The 15,510-nt window shown below is 31.1% G+C and overlaps 1 pseudogene; it reads right to left on the reverse strand.

Moving 5' to 3' along the window:
- Nucleotides 1-14,555: 14,555 nt before the first annotated feature.
- Nucleotides 14,556-15,438, reverse strand: LOC149880904 (uncharacterized; annotated as a pseudogene).
- Between the last annotated feature and the right edge of the window lie 72 nt (nucleotides 15,439-15,510).

Consider the following 15,510-nt stretch of genomic DNA (forward strand, 5'->3'; position numbering starts at 1 on the left):
GAAGAAATAAGGAATTCAAATTGTACAAAAATTATATTAAACAATGGAAAAGTACTTCAAGTAAAGCATATGATTGAAATAACAATGAATGATGGAAAAGTACACACAGCTTTATCTGAGGCCACTAACTCAAGTCAGTGTTGCTCTATCTGTGGATGCTCACCAAAAGAGATGAACAACATTGATGCCTGCATAGTAAGAAATTACCAGGCAAAAGGCTTGCAGTATGGTTTATCTACACTGAATTGCTGGATTCGATGTTTTGAATGTTTTCCGCATATTGGTTACAAGTTGCCTATCAAAAAGTGGAAAGCAAGAACAGCAGAAGACAAAGCACAAGTTGCTGAAACAAAGTCTCACATCCAACAAGCTTTTCTTCAACAAATGGGCCTTGTTGTTGATCAACCAAAGTCTGGAGGATCTGGTACATCTAATGATGGCAACACTTCTCGACGAGCATCTACTGATGCCATTTCTTTTGCAAATATAACAGGTATCAATAAGGAACTAATTTTAAAACTGCACATTATTTTGTCAAGCATATCAAGTGGCTATGAAATAAACACTGAAAAGTTTACCATGATGTATACAGAAACTGCAAAATTGTTTGTGAAACTGTACCCATGGTACTAATGCCACAAAGCCTCCACAAACTGCTGAATCTCACTGTCAATTGGAATGATGAGTGAAGAAGCACAGGAGGCAACAAAAAAATTTTTCATACGGTTTCGTGAACGTCATGCTCGAAAAGCTTCAAGATGTATGGCAAACGAGGACATTTTGAAAAGATTTCTATGCTCATCTGATCCTGTCATAGCATCTTTGGGGCAAACCTGCACTTCAAAAAAGAAAGACTTTCCTGTTGAGGTTTTGGAGTTATTATTATCAGGAGATATCATTGTAAATTTCTAAATACTTCATTTAAATATATGCAGACATAGATGGTTGCCTTAAAGTTGTAAATTGTGTTTGAATGAGTTGATAAGACATGAAAGTATTTCTTTCATAAGATTGTGTACCTATTAAAACAGTAAAATGCAATTATTTAATGTTTATTCTGTGGATTGTGTTTGAATTTATTTGAAAAGATGTGAAAAAATGCATTTTTTTAATCTTTTTTGCTGTATTTATAATTACTAGCAAAAAGCAACCCGTAATACGGGTTATGGTCGGTCTGTTATTTTATGGTGGCTGTTTTACACAATTTAAAGTTGCGAAATCATTATTAATACCCTTTTAGAAAAACGCCTTCAAATTTAAAAAATTAAACCATCTGTAAAATTAAAATAAATAGTATGCGGAGGTAAAATAATTTACCAATTATTTAACATTATTTGAGAAATTTAGAACTGATATATGTCATATCAGTGTAAGGCAGAACCATTTTCCTCGACTTTACTAAGTTCAAAACAATAAGTTTTTAGTTACTGACAGAAAATAATAACACTTCATCATGCTTTAAATTGACGAAAAAAGCTAAATTTTTGTTATATTTTTTATAACATGAACTTTAATTAATAAGAGTAATATTAAGCGAACGTTAATTATACATGAATTATTAACTTTTTGGTATCCCCTTGATACATGTTTCTTTAAAAAAGGAAATTGTCTTTAAAACGTTAAATGCACACAACTAAATAAATTAACTAAAAACAACTGAACATTTGACCATTACTATTTACAGCACTAATTTGACTATTTTTATATATGGCCTCTTTGTTTCAACAGTTTTTAATAAACGGTAATTTGCTACCATTTACTAAAAATTCCTTTTGTTACTCGAAGTTTAATTCTCTTAAATATTTTGACGCTAATAAAGGACCTCCCTTCCCCGTTTTTGCCCTAATGGTGGTTAGGAGAAGAGAGCTATTTTTATTAAGAGTAATCAAGTTTTTGATGAAGACCTTTTACCAGAATAATAAAATGTGAAACAATGATTTAAGAATTTAACATATATAAGAATTTTTCTTTCCTCAAAATTAAGCTAATTAATTAGTTAAACACCGTATAAAATTTAAGTAACTCGATATTTGACAAATGCGCAAAACTACAATATTCATCCCCCGTTTAAAAAGATCCCCTAAGTTACGTACATCAAATATTATTAGGCATAAAATAGAGAAAATTAAAAAAAAATTGAACTAATTGCATATATTTATATCATTTTAACTGACAAAAATTTACAATAAAAAGTAATCAGGTTTTCTTTTTATAAATCGTATAAATGCGTCAATCGTAAATCTTAAAGAAAAAAAAACCCACATAAAAACTGAAAATCGATTTACCTATTTATAGTAACCTATTTTGACATAGCAGTTAATATAAAGATTTATCGAAAATCTAACTATAGAATCTATTTCGAAGAACAAAAAGATAAACAATTCTTCAAAAAAAAAAAAAAAAAAAAAAAAATCAAATTAAGATATAAATTGCATTTTTAGCATAATGTTGTCTTGGCTTTAAGTAAATAAATAAAAGCAGTAAGTTCCAATAATGAAACTACCTATTATTCATTTTTAACAATAGACACCAACGTGAAGGTAAGCCAAGTAGTCTATCAACACAAAACATCACAACAATAACACATAACAATAGAATATTTACACCCTTGATCCTAAAATCCAGCGAAAATAACTAACCAAATTAAAATATGAAATGCAAAATTAGAAAACCAATTTAAAGTTAACTATATTTATCTTTTTACTAAACATATAAATACAAAAAAGTATATTTGTTTTTACGTTCAATATTAGTTATTCAATTACTTCAAATTTAGGACATTAAACCACCCTAGATTTAAAGATCAAGGTTGCATACTCTCTCATACACATTACGCTAAACATTAGCAGACATTATTATGTGTTTCCAGAATAATTAAAAAAGGCTAGACAACACCTAGCTCTAAAGCAGTAACACCGCCTGGCACTAAATGCTGCCAAGTCACACCTCTGCTATAAGTACACCGCTTGGCTGGCAAGGTTATTAATCTTGCACAACATAATGCCAAGTCACACCACTTTGAAAACATGGAAACAACATAATTTAAACATATATACAACTAAAAACAAATATGGTTTTATATAACTCACATAAACACATTTTATAACAATATTAAATGACAGATATATTTTTCAAAAACTATGAAAAAAAATATGAAAATAATAAATAAAGTTATACATACAAAATGTGCTCACAACCTACAAACAGTAAATTTTCGAGGACCGTTGCATAACCCAGCTTTGAGATCTAAATTTCTAAGTAGCATAATTACACAACCAATTTTCAATTTTAAACAATGAGGTGGCATACCTGAAGGAGTTAAGCTGTTCAAAAACTCAACAGGAAAGTTATTCCTTTCATTAGGGTCATCAGTATTAATTTGATCAGCACTTAAATAAATTTTGACTTCACCCGGCAGACATTCAAGCACTTCTTCATTGATTGATAATGAATCAAAATTGGTTGGTGTTAAAATCACACGTTTAGAATAATCATTTTGATCAGCATCTCCAAAAATCTTTTCAACAATCGATTCATTTTCTCTAATAATGCACTGATTTGGTATTTCAATGCATCCTTTAAAAGGATCCTCCCCTTTGACAGGTATTGTTCCATTCCCAAGTTTTAATAGCCATTGGGAAAATTCACCTTCCCCATCTTGTACTCTCATATTTTCAGTTAATGCAAACTTCTGCACCCATTGCCAATGCAAAGAACATTTTATACACGATTCTAGTATTTCAGCTGGTTGTCCTCTTTTCACAACAGGCAGAATTTGCCTAAAGTCACCACCAAAAAGAATGATTTTTCCTCCGAACGGATGGTTGTTGTTGCAAATATCTTTTAACAACCTATCAATTGCATTTAACGCATGTTTAGGTATCATGGATGTTTCATCAAGCAAAAACAAACTAACTTGTCTTAAAAAATGCCCGTGTATAGAATTAGGAGTTGTATTACATGTGCTATTATCCAATATTGGAACAGGAAGTTTGAACAAGCCATGCAATGTAGATCCATTTGAAAGAAGAGTTGCTGCTATGCCAGTCCATGCAGCTGTGGCAGATTTAAAGCCCCTACTTATGGTTTCAGCAATCAAATAATTATAAGTAAAGGTTTTTCCACTACCAGCTGGTCCATCCATGAAAAACAATCTAGAATGTTGATTTTCTACACTTGGTTGCTCATTCAGTGCAGCAAGAATAGCATTACATACATTTAATTGATTGACATTAAGCAACAGTCTCATTCGATTGGCTTCGTCAATAGATTGTTGAACATTTTCATCAAAATTTTCTAGATTTAAACCTATAAACTCATCAATAACTGGCAGATTGTAATCAGCCGGCGTTTTACCACTTTGATTAATAATCTTTTCAATTTGATGAAGAGTAGCTTGTTCAGCTGTCAGAAGTGGGAATGAGCGGTGAATGAAATCTTCCATCATAAAAGCTTTGTATGAATTCCAGAGATCTAAAGGATTGTCAGGTTCACAAAAAGTCAAAATAATTGAAAACAACTGTCTAATTTGTTTGGCATACGTGTTAAAACCGCCTCAGAGAGTGTATTCTGCCATTCAGTGTCATCTTGCAGCAAGCCTTTCAAAACACATGCTTCACGAAACGTTTCAAGAACATTACCATTAACAGTACGCACGTCCTCCCAAAATGTTGCTCCTTTTACTTGCAAAAGTAACAACCTAAGAAAAAACAATTCTCCAGTTGGATTAACTTTATACATTCTTACTATTACCTTATCACCGCCCCTTTGTCTAACCTTCCATTTACAATGTTTATCATCAAATATAAAGTGATAAGGAATGTCTACATAAGAATAGCAATGTGCTCTTTTATTTTCAGTATTTAACTTAAACCATGCTGTTAGGTGCGTATCACGTTGAGCTGCACGATCTAAAGCCATTTGTTCTGCTCCTTCTCTAAAATACACTAATTGATTTTCAGGTAGATGAACTTTAAGGCGTATAATAGTGTGTGACATGTGACTTATTGGATACTCAAAAATTCGCCACAATGCTTCAGGTGCACTAACATTACGACAATCTAAAAAAGTGTTTACTTCATCATGATTAATTTGATCATTTATTAAAATATTGGCACAGTCTTGACCCTTGTATATGTATTTGTACAAATATTTAACAGCCTTAACAGACATGCAAGCTTCAACATTAATGTGAGCTTGATATTTCTTTGATAACCATGGATTGTAAGGTACCACCCAGCGGTTATCTACATTGTTACCTTTAATATTGATAACCAAACCATTATCACGACGTCTATAGCGTGGATAACCATTATGAACTGTTTAAATTCTTTAGGATAGTTTTTGCTGTACACCCCATCTTTCATGCAGGGAGAATTTGGATTCAGTATGCCACATGGACCGTGAATCATGCAAGTTTTAACAACGTCATAAAGGTCTCGATTAACAATCGGATCTGGAATTTCTGCAGATATTAAATTATTGATATCATGTGCTGTTTCAAGCTTATCATCATTTGCAAAGTGAAGTATAATATGAACATGTGGCAAACCACGCTTTTGAAACTCAATAACCTGAACATGTGTTACAACTTTCCCTAATACACCGTGCTTAAAAATGTCATTAAGAAGGCTATTTAATTTGAGTTTAAACACTCGAATAATCAAGTCAGGTCTATCATATGCTGTCTGACCTGGATATAAATTTTCAGTTATCTCGCGCCATTTTGGGTTGCAAGTGAAAGTAATAAAAAGATCTGGTTAACCATACTTTTTAATTATAGCCACAGCATCTTCAAAGTTTTCTTTTAAAGCTCTAGGACTTCCTACATAAGATGATGGCAAAACAACAACACGCCCTGGTCTAACATTATGATCATTTCTGAGGTTGTTTACATGGTCGTGTAAGAGATCATACTGCTCGCTTCTCAGTTTGTTTTGGTTATTTCTGATGAAAGCAAGGCGCTGGCCTTCAATTTTAACATACGCATCAACAGCATATTGCTGAAACAGTTTTTTGCCATAAAAGAGTGAAGAAAAAAATTGTCTAACTGAAAGTTTATAATTATAATACTGAGATAATGTAACATGATTTCTAACCAATGTAGCACGCTTAGGTTTGTGAACCAATTGATTATGCCAACCAGCATCACCCCTCGGAAATAATAGAGGATAAACCATAGGATCTAAGTTGGCAGACAAACTTGATATAGTTTTAAGAGGTTGACCTCTTGGGTAAATAACAACGTCCTTGGAAGCAGGTGGTGCACCATTAAATCATTTAAGCAAAGATCATTACCTCGTTGTTGCATTCTAAAATTTACTGCTGCAAGTGGATCATAGATGTATAGTTGACAATATGTCGGCGGAACATCTTGATTTGGTCTTAGATTACCTATACGTTGAAAAACTTGACCACATATTCTAAAACAAGGCGGCCCATATTCATGGTTTGAACTACATTACCTCCAAATGAAGCAAAAGAAAGACAGGCATATAATTTCTAATATATTTTAAAAAATTCAGATTGATATTTCTATCTGCATAGTTTTCTTTAAATAAATCTAAATCTTGTGGAAATGATGAAGGTTGCGACAAAACTACCTTTCCATTATGGCAGTATAAAAAATGTGTTTCATCAAGAAATTTCTTAGCACCACAATGCTGACAAATATAACTCATTTCTCCTAAATAATTATAATCTGGAATAGTATTACTTCTTGCTATACAATGCATTCTCTCGTATCTAGCGGCATTTCTAGCATTTTGTTGATTATTAATTTCATCTCGCCTTAGCCTATTTCTTTCATTTCTGCGACGATTATTTTCAATTCGCCTAACCAAGCTCTCATCATTTGGGTTCAAATTACTTGCTGCTTGCCGAGCAGCATTTCTAGCATTTTGTCGTTTATTAATTTCATTTCGCCTAAGCATATCTCTTTCATTTCTGCGACGATTAACTTGCCTATCAATGTTTACATTTTCAACACTAATATCTGCTTCTGGCCTAATATCATCCATTCACTTTTAATTGAAATTGAAAGTAGTAAGAAAAATCTTAAAGTATCCTGAAGATTGTGATCTTTCCAATATAACTTTTTTTCTACTCTAAATAGCACACACAAATAATTTTTAAATATAACAGACTGTCATTTAAGATAAATTATACAATAATCTTATGACTTTAAAAATGTATATATATCAGCTAAAAGATGTTTTAAAAAAATTAGCATAGCAAATGATAATAAAAAAAATTATTAAAAACATGCAATTGTAATAATAAACATACTGCTAACAAAGAAAACGTTGTAAATCCTTTTTTGCAAACTTATAGTATTTCTTCAAATAAAGTTATTAGTAAACATTTTAAAAAAATTCACAAAACTTTACAATATTACGTTCTTCTATTCCACATAAGTACATCATCTGATAAATCTAAAATAAAAAATGTAATGAATAAGTAAGTAAATAAGAAAAATATTACATACAAAAATGAAAATTAGTGTTCATTATAGAGAAAAGCTGTAGTGATTTACCAGAGTAGTAGTTGCAAAATACTATTATTTCATGTTAGCTTTTACAAAATAATTTATGTTGGAACATCATGATTCCAAAATATTCATAGCAAAATCATGTAGTAAATAGCACAAAAGACAAAAAATTAAATTGAGATAAAACAAATTGTATATATGGCAAAATAATTTGTATTGGCTTTTAGTGAATGATTAAAAGCAGTGATTTTTTAAAAAATTTCCTATTTACCATTTTTAACAATAGACACCAACATGAAGATAAGCCAAATCGACGCGTTGGTTTGACAAGATTCTAACTGACATTTTTGCCAAAATTGACTTTTCATTTTATTAGAAAATTTAAATCATGATGGACAAAATAAACTGAAATTTACAGCGATATAGCGCAAAACAAGCAAACTGCTAAAGTGCCAAAGTTCTATCTGCAACTTTATTTAACTAATATTTAGTTTGACAAGGTTCTAACTAACAATAACTTCATAATCTCTTCCTTTATTAACTAATATGATAGAGAGTTTTATACCTATCAAAAATCATATAAAAAATAGGTCTAAAAATCAACAAAAAGTGTTCTAATTTGACACCGATGTAACTATTTTAACTTGTTAAATAAAAAATATCAGTAATATTAAAATTTAAACAACTTATAATAAAACGTTTTTGTGGCAATAATAAAAACCAGGCTACGTAGTTAAAAGAGAAACCACGAAGAAAACAATTGTAGTGAAAATGCAAATAAAAACTGATGACCACGCTGAAAAACAAATTTTTTCAAAAAAGGAATTACGCCTACAGATATTTTTTTCATGTAAAAGGAGAAAAAGTCCGTGTTTGCAAAACATTTTACCTAACTACACTGTCAATTTTACAAAAGCTAGTTTACTTAGCTCACAACACCAAAGATTTGAAACAAATACTCCTGCACAAGATCTACGAGGTAAAATAATGAAATGCAAACGCACAGTGCACAAAAACGTAAACCAACTCAGCTAGGGGTCACATAAAATCTTTTCCAACAGTTGAGTCACATTGTCGTGTAAATACCAATAAAGAATACCTTGAGTCACACCATAATATTTAAAAAAATGTATAATCTTTACAAAGAGAAATGTATAAACGAAAATGTTGAGCCAGTAAAAAAATTTATTTACTACCATATTTTCTCCACCGAATTCAATCTTGGTTTTCACATTCCCAAAAAGAATAGATGCGACCTTTGTGAGAAGTTTAAAGTTGCTGAAAACACTGATACTATGTCTGAAAAGTTGAGAGAAGACTTTGAAAGACATCAAGTTTTTTAAAAAAGAGAGATATAAGTGCTAAAGACAAAAGAGATAAAAATGTTCCGGTTTTACTTTTTGACCTTCAAAATGTTATTTTGACTCCGCATGTAGAAATTAGTTCCCTTTTTTATCTGAGAAAGCAAAGCGTGTATAATTTGACAGCTTATTTTTCAACAACCAAAAAAGTGTACTGTGCATTAGGGACTGAATCTATGGCGGGAAGAAGCGGCAATGATCATGCCAGTGCCTTTTGCAAAATTTTGAGTGATGTGGCAGAGGAAAACGACGTAAGTGACTTAATTACTTGGTCTAACTCATGTGTTCCTCAAAATCAGAATAGTATATCATCAAATGCTGAGTTACATTTTTTAAGAGACAGTCCTAACATTAACTCAATCACTATGAAATATTCCCTTCAGGTCATTCATGCACCCAAGAGGTGGATCATATCCATAAGGAAGTTGAAAAGCTCATGAGGAAAACTGATTTTTATAGTCCAATTGGATTGATAAGGATGTTGAAACAAGTTAACAGAAAAACTCTTTGTCGTATCATTCAAATGAAACCGCATAATTTCAAGGATTTGAGTTAACACAAAAAATCCTTCTCACATCATTCAAATGAAACCACATGACTTCAAGGAGTATTCGGTAACAGCAAAGCTGTTTAATTACAAGTCAGTTCCTTTTTCTAACGTTGCTGTTCTAATATTTACTTATACATCTCACATTATACATTTTAAATCTAGTCATGATTCAAAATTGTACAAAGGAACTTGTAGACTTAAAAAAATAGATATAAAAGCTGCATTTCCGTTTATGCCCCTCGAGGACAGAGATTTATTATTATTATATTATACTATATAATTATTATTATATCCTACTATCGAGTTGTGCTTCACCTATAAAATAAACATGAAAAGCTTTTAAGGGTTGTACTTAATGTAATAAAAATAAGTAAACAAAATGTTGTAACCTTGTTTTGAGACTGAAACAATAATGTAATTTATAAAAATTAGCTTTTTATTATATTATTATTTCAGTTACAAAATTTAAAGTAACTAACTGCTTCAGTCACAAAATTTCAAAGTAACTAACATGTTTCTAACTACCGTTAAACAGCAGTTAGAACCTTAAAATTATTTGTTTACTGTTTATTTGTCTTTCAGATTTTTTCTTCCTCTTATGAGCTATTTTAGAAAAAGTATCAAAATTTTTAATATAATAATTGCGTCATATAAAAATTATTATTAAAATTTTATTGCATAAATTTTATGCTTTTTTAACTAAAAATAAAAAAGTTACCTTTATTATTAAAAAACTTTTACAAGTTTTATAATAATAATTTTATATTTATATATATATATGTATATATATAATATATATATATATATATATATATATATATATATATATATATATATATATATATATATATATCACTGTTGTAAAAAATGACCAAAAACTACTTTGAGCTGACCCGAGAAAACCGCTTTGACAGGGTGAAACTACAATGTTTCCTGACTCTAAAAATGTAAAATTTGAAATCTAACTATTTCGTCCAAGAAAATAATTTTGATTTTTAGTTTTTAGTACTTTGCACAATAGGGCAAAATGACAGCTTTTCAAATTTTGCATTTTTACAGCATTCAAAAACTCTCCAAAATTAGCATTTATTACTCTAAAACATAACAGTCTATATAGCAAGTATAATTTGTATTTATTTTAACTCAGAAGATAAAATTTTACCTACAGTTTCATGGTTGAACTATATTATAAACATTTTGTTGCATCAAAATTGTAAATAAGCTAAAAATTCCGGGAATAGGCAGTGAACATGTTTGTTTTAAGTTTTGCATCAAAATTGTAAACAAGCTAAAAATTCCGGGAATTGGCAGTGAACATGTTTATTTAAAGTGTTTCACTTATCAGTTGTGTGAGAAAAATTTCAAAATGCCAAATTTTTCAAAAAATCATGAAGATTGTCGGAAATCTGTCTGTGTCTTGTGTCTGAAGAAGTGCTCTCGAGAGTTGACACAGTTCCTTGTTGAAAAGATCCTCAAGCATTACCATACAAGTCTTGATTTGACTGATACCAGAGTGCCAAGAGGCATTTGTGACTCATGTCGAACAATTCTTCGGAGAAAAGATGAAGGAAAAGATGTTAACCTGCCACCTTTGTTTCCTTTCTCATCTATAAAAGTTAGACCACCAACAAGAGATCAAGGTTGCAACTGTCTTATTTGTCAAGTTGGACATTTGAAGTTGAATGAGAAGAGCCCAGTGGACTATTCTAAACCTGTGGAAGATTGTACCCCTCAAAGATGTGGTGATTGTTTGAGTCTAGTTGGAAGAGGTCTGCCACATCAGTGCACTCCATTCACTTTTAGAGAGAATCTCAAGCAGCTAGCTACAGCTGATCCACTCGCTGCAGAGCAAATAGCTACTCAAGTCATCTCTACTAAACCTTCCACACCTGGTGGTACTGCCAAAATATCGCTTCCTAAAGGTGGCCCACCACTTAGAGTTAAAACAGGTGATACTTTTATATATACATATAAAGATGGCAGGTTCAGAGGGAATACCTTTAATTTTAAAACTTAAAATTACAAAAAGTGTTAATATAATTTCATTTTTAGGAAGCTCAAGTGCAAGAGCTCTTTTTCCTGAACCCAGCATCAAAACTGAAGATCTTGTACAAGTTCAGCTAAACACAGGACTGTCCAACCTTGGCATGAAGAAATTGGCATCAACCATCAACAGAGTCAGTGACACCAAGATTGTGGAGACTAGTTTTCTAGCTAAGTTTGAAGCCATTGGCAAAGAGTTGTCTGAGTTTTTTACTCAAACCAGCATCCAAGTTTTATCAGAGAGTAACTCCACTGACTTTGCGGTTGTGCATTGCAAGGATCTTGCCGAGCTTTTGAATGAAGTCCTGCTTTCTCGAAGAGTTTTCCAGAATCATATTGTCAAGTTGGGAATTGATGGAGGTGGAGGATTTCTGAAAGTTTCTCTTGGCATCATGGAGTTGGATTCTCACTGTGATTCAAGGTCACCACCACGGAAAAAACCTTTAACTCAGAGGACTGCCAAAGACAGTAGTGTAAAGCGTCAAATGCTTGTGGCTTTATCAGAAGGGCTACCAGAAAACTTTGAAAATGTGAGGCAGATCATGGCTCTGAAGGCCACAAAGGATGTTGGCAAGTTTCATGTCGCATGAGACAACAAAGTTAGACAAAGTCAACTTTGTTGTCTCATGCGACATGAAACTTGCCAACATCCTTTGTGGCCTTCAGAGCCATGCAAGTACTCACCCTTACTCTTGGTGCAACACAGAATCAAAGCATCTTTCTCAATCAGGATCTTTGAGGAACCTAGGCTCACTTGTTGCCTGTTATCAAGAGTTTGCTAAGCCTGGTGGTGATATCAAAAAGACAAGATCTTTTGGCAATGTAGTGCATGAGCCTTTGCTATCTGGTTCTGAAAACAAACTCATCTTGGAGCTCATACCACCAATGGAACTCCATCTTCTCCTTGGTGTGGTCAATCACATGTACAAAGCCATGACAGAAGTTTGGCCCAATGTTGTCAAGTGGCCCTTAGCTCTTCACATTCAACAAGAATCATACCATGGTGGGCAGTTTGCAGGGAATGCCTGTCACAAGCTTCTCAGCAATCTTGACCTCCTTCAAAGAATTGCAGAGACTGAGTCTGCTTTTCAAGTCTTTGGAATCATTGATGCCCTTCGAAAGTTTAAGTCTGTGGTGACAGCATGTTTTGGTATGGTTCTGGAGGATGACTTTTCTGAAAAAATTGATCGCTTCAGAGACTCATATTTGGCAATCATGAACATCAGTGTGACTCCAAAAGTTCATGCTGTTTTCTTCCATGTGAAGCAATTCATTGAGATCAAAAGGGCTCCCTTGGGGATCTTTAGTGAGCAGGCAACAGAATCAATGCATCATAATTTCAGCTCACATTGGCAGAGATACAAAAGAGACCGCAATCATCCTGAGTATGCAAAGAGGCTTCTTTCATGTGTTGTGGACTACAACAGTAAGCATTTGTGAAGAATCAAATATTGAGAAGAATTTATTTTATGTACCATTTGCTCTTTATGTGTTTAGAATCAAGAGGTTGTTTTTGTGTTTTGGCTTAGAATAACTAAAAGAATTATTTAAGAAAGTGTTAATTATTTCCATCTTGTTAATGAAAAACTATATCAGTTGTGTCAGAATAAACTATTATTCAAGTGAATTTTAGACAGTTATGTTTTGGAGTAATAAATGCTTATTTTGAAGAGTTTTTGAATGCTGTAAAAATGCAAAATTTGAAAAGCTGTCATTTCGCCCTATTGTGCAAAGTACTTAAAACTAAAAATCAAAATTATTTTCTCGGACGAAATAGTTAGATTTCAAATTTTACATTTTTGGAGTCAGGAAACATTGTAGTTTCACCCTGTCAAAGCAGTTTTCTCGGGTCAGCTCAAAGTAGTTTTAGGTCATTTTTTACAACAGTGAGCAGTAACAGTTTGTTACTAAACACTTTCGTGAACCCTCTATTAAAAGTATATCACTTGGCTGGCAAAGTTTACAAACCTTGCTCTAGATGTTTTCCAAGTCACAGCACTTCGAAAACACGGAAACAACATAATATAAACATATGTACCAACTATAAACACAATAAATGTGTTTAAGTATGTATAAAAGATTAAATACATTCCTTATATACATATTTATACACATTTTTAAAACAATTATATTACATATTAACACATACACAAACGATAAAAACACTTTACATTATTTTAAAAACACATTGATAAAACAGCTGTAAGGCACTTATTACCACATACACATACATATCAAAAAAGCATATATGCAAACAATATGTGTTAACAAAAATTTTAAAAATGACGCAAGAAAATTTAAAAAGATTCAAAGTAAACAAAACATATATTTACAAACAATACTCTTTATCTTCTTTTTTTTTTTTTTCATAAGAACTGTTAACCTCAAAACAAAATTTAACCTTAACATATAATAATATTTGACATGCCATGTCAGTGTTGGCACAAAATATTAATTTATTTTTCTAAATTTTCTAAAAAAGAACAAAAATAGTTAATAGCATCACAAAAATTTCAAAGTAGTAATAACCATTTTATGGTAATAGCATTAGTATAACTTTAAATAATATCCATACCCCTATTTTCCTTCTTAAAAATAAAATACAATAAATTAATTAGCATACCCTACCACAACCCGTATAACGGGTTGCTTTTTGCTAGTAAAAATAAAACTGCTAAAAGAAAAACTAAAACAAACAAAATATTAACGATTTAAAAAATTAATATCCTTTCTACTTTATGTAATAAAAGTTTAAATCCTTTCTACTTCATCAAGTAAAAAAATATATAAGACTATTTTATAAACTTATTTCAATTATAATATGGTCTTAACGATGATTATTTATCTTAATATGATTCTTTATGTAGTATATCTATATTCATAAATAAATTTCAAATGGAAAAAAGGTATTAACTCGCTTAAGAGATCTTTCTTCAATGGCCGCGTGCATTTAGAGAACGCGCTCTTTCAAAGCCTAGTAACTAATGATGAAACAACGTTAAACGTTAAGAATTTCTGTAGGAATTATATTATAGATTATAAATAGCATTTTGAAGCAATTTAAAATCTTAGCACATCCAACAACTATCTTTAAATTCATTATTATATATTATCAAACATACATACTAGATTTTTTAATTGACGTTGTTCCTGTTGTAAACTCAAAGGAACTTGTATGACGTTTTATTTTTACTGATCCTCTAGACTCTGCATGATAAGTATAAAAATCTACAATGTGAGATTCTAATGAAAGCATAAATAATTAAATAAATATATACAAATATTTCATAATCTTACTTTTGTCAGCTATTGGTAAATCTTGAATTAAACTTTTTATAAACAAACTTACAGTATATGTTGAAAAAACTGCTTCTTTTCTATATAGAATGAAAACTTGCATTAATAATAAAGAATAAAATATATAATTAAAAGATTAATAAAACTTTTATTTTCCTTGAAAGTGATCATTGGCGGTTTAGGAAGTTCAGGTTCGACACAAGTATGGATTCCTTATAAATAGTTATAAAAATATTTTATAATTATAAACATATAGTTTAAAAGCAGTTTAACAGCATTGAGCTATTAATATAAAAATTTATAACCTGCAGCATTTTCCGAATCTATCCCCTTCTCTGTGCTACATTGCTTTGTTCCAGAAGTAAAATTATAATCAAGACAGAGCTGTTTATCTTCTAAAAAAACATTACCAATATACTATAGCTAGATATATTACAAATATAGATTAAAATAATACAATCAAACCACTTACCATCCACAATTTTAGTTTTAATTCATTTAAACTTTCTCCTTGTTTTGTCAACGCCAATTTGTTCCAAAATGGCTCTTTGGACTGATTTAGTTGACGGCCAAAATACCACACACTTATTTTCATTTACCCAATGTGCTGGAATTACATCTTCAAATTGAAAACCAGCTTTTTCTTCCCAGACAACTCTTGTCCAAAGTAACTTATTTTTAATAGTTTTGCTTGCCATATTTAACTAAACCAAGGCTAATATAAAAATAATTATCAAAGATTTTGTTTTTATATTTGACTAATTAGTAGA

Source organism: Hydra viridissima, unplaced genomic scaffold, assembly GCF_058129835.1.
Source record: "Hydra viridissima isolate aposymbiotic clone 2 unplaced genomic scaffold, HvirCarnegie_v1 scaffold_12, whole genome shotgun sequence".
Classification (NCBI taxonomy): Eukaryota; Metazoa; Cnidaria; class Hydrozoa; order Anthoathecata; family Hydridae; genus Hydra; species Hydra viridissima.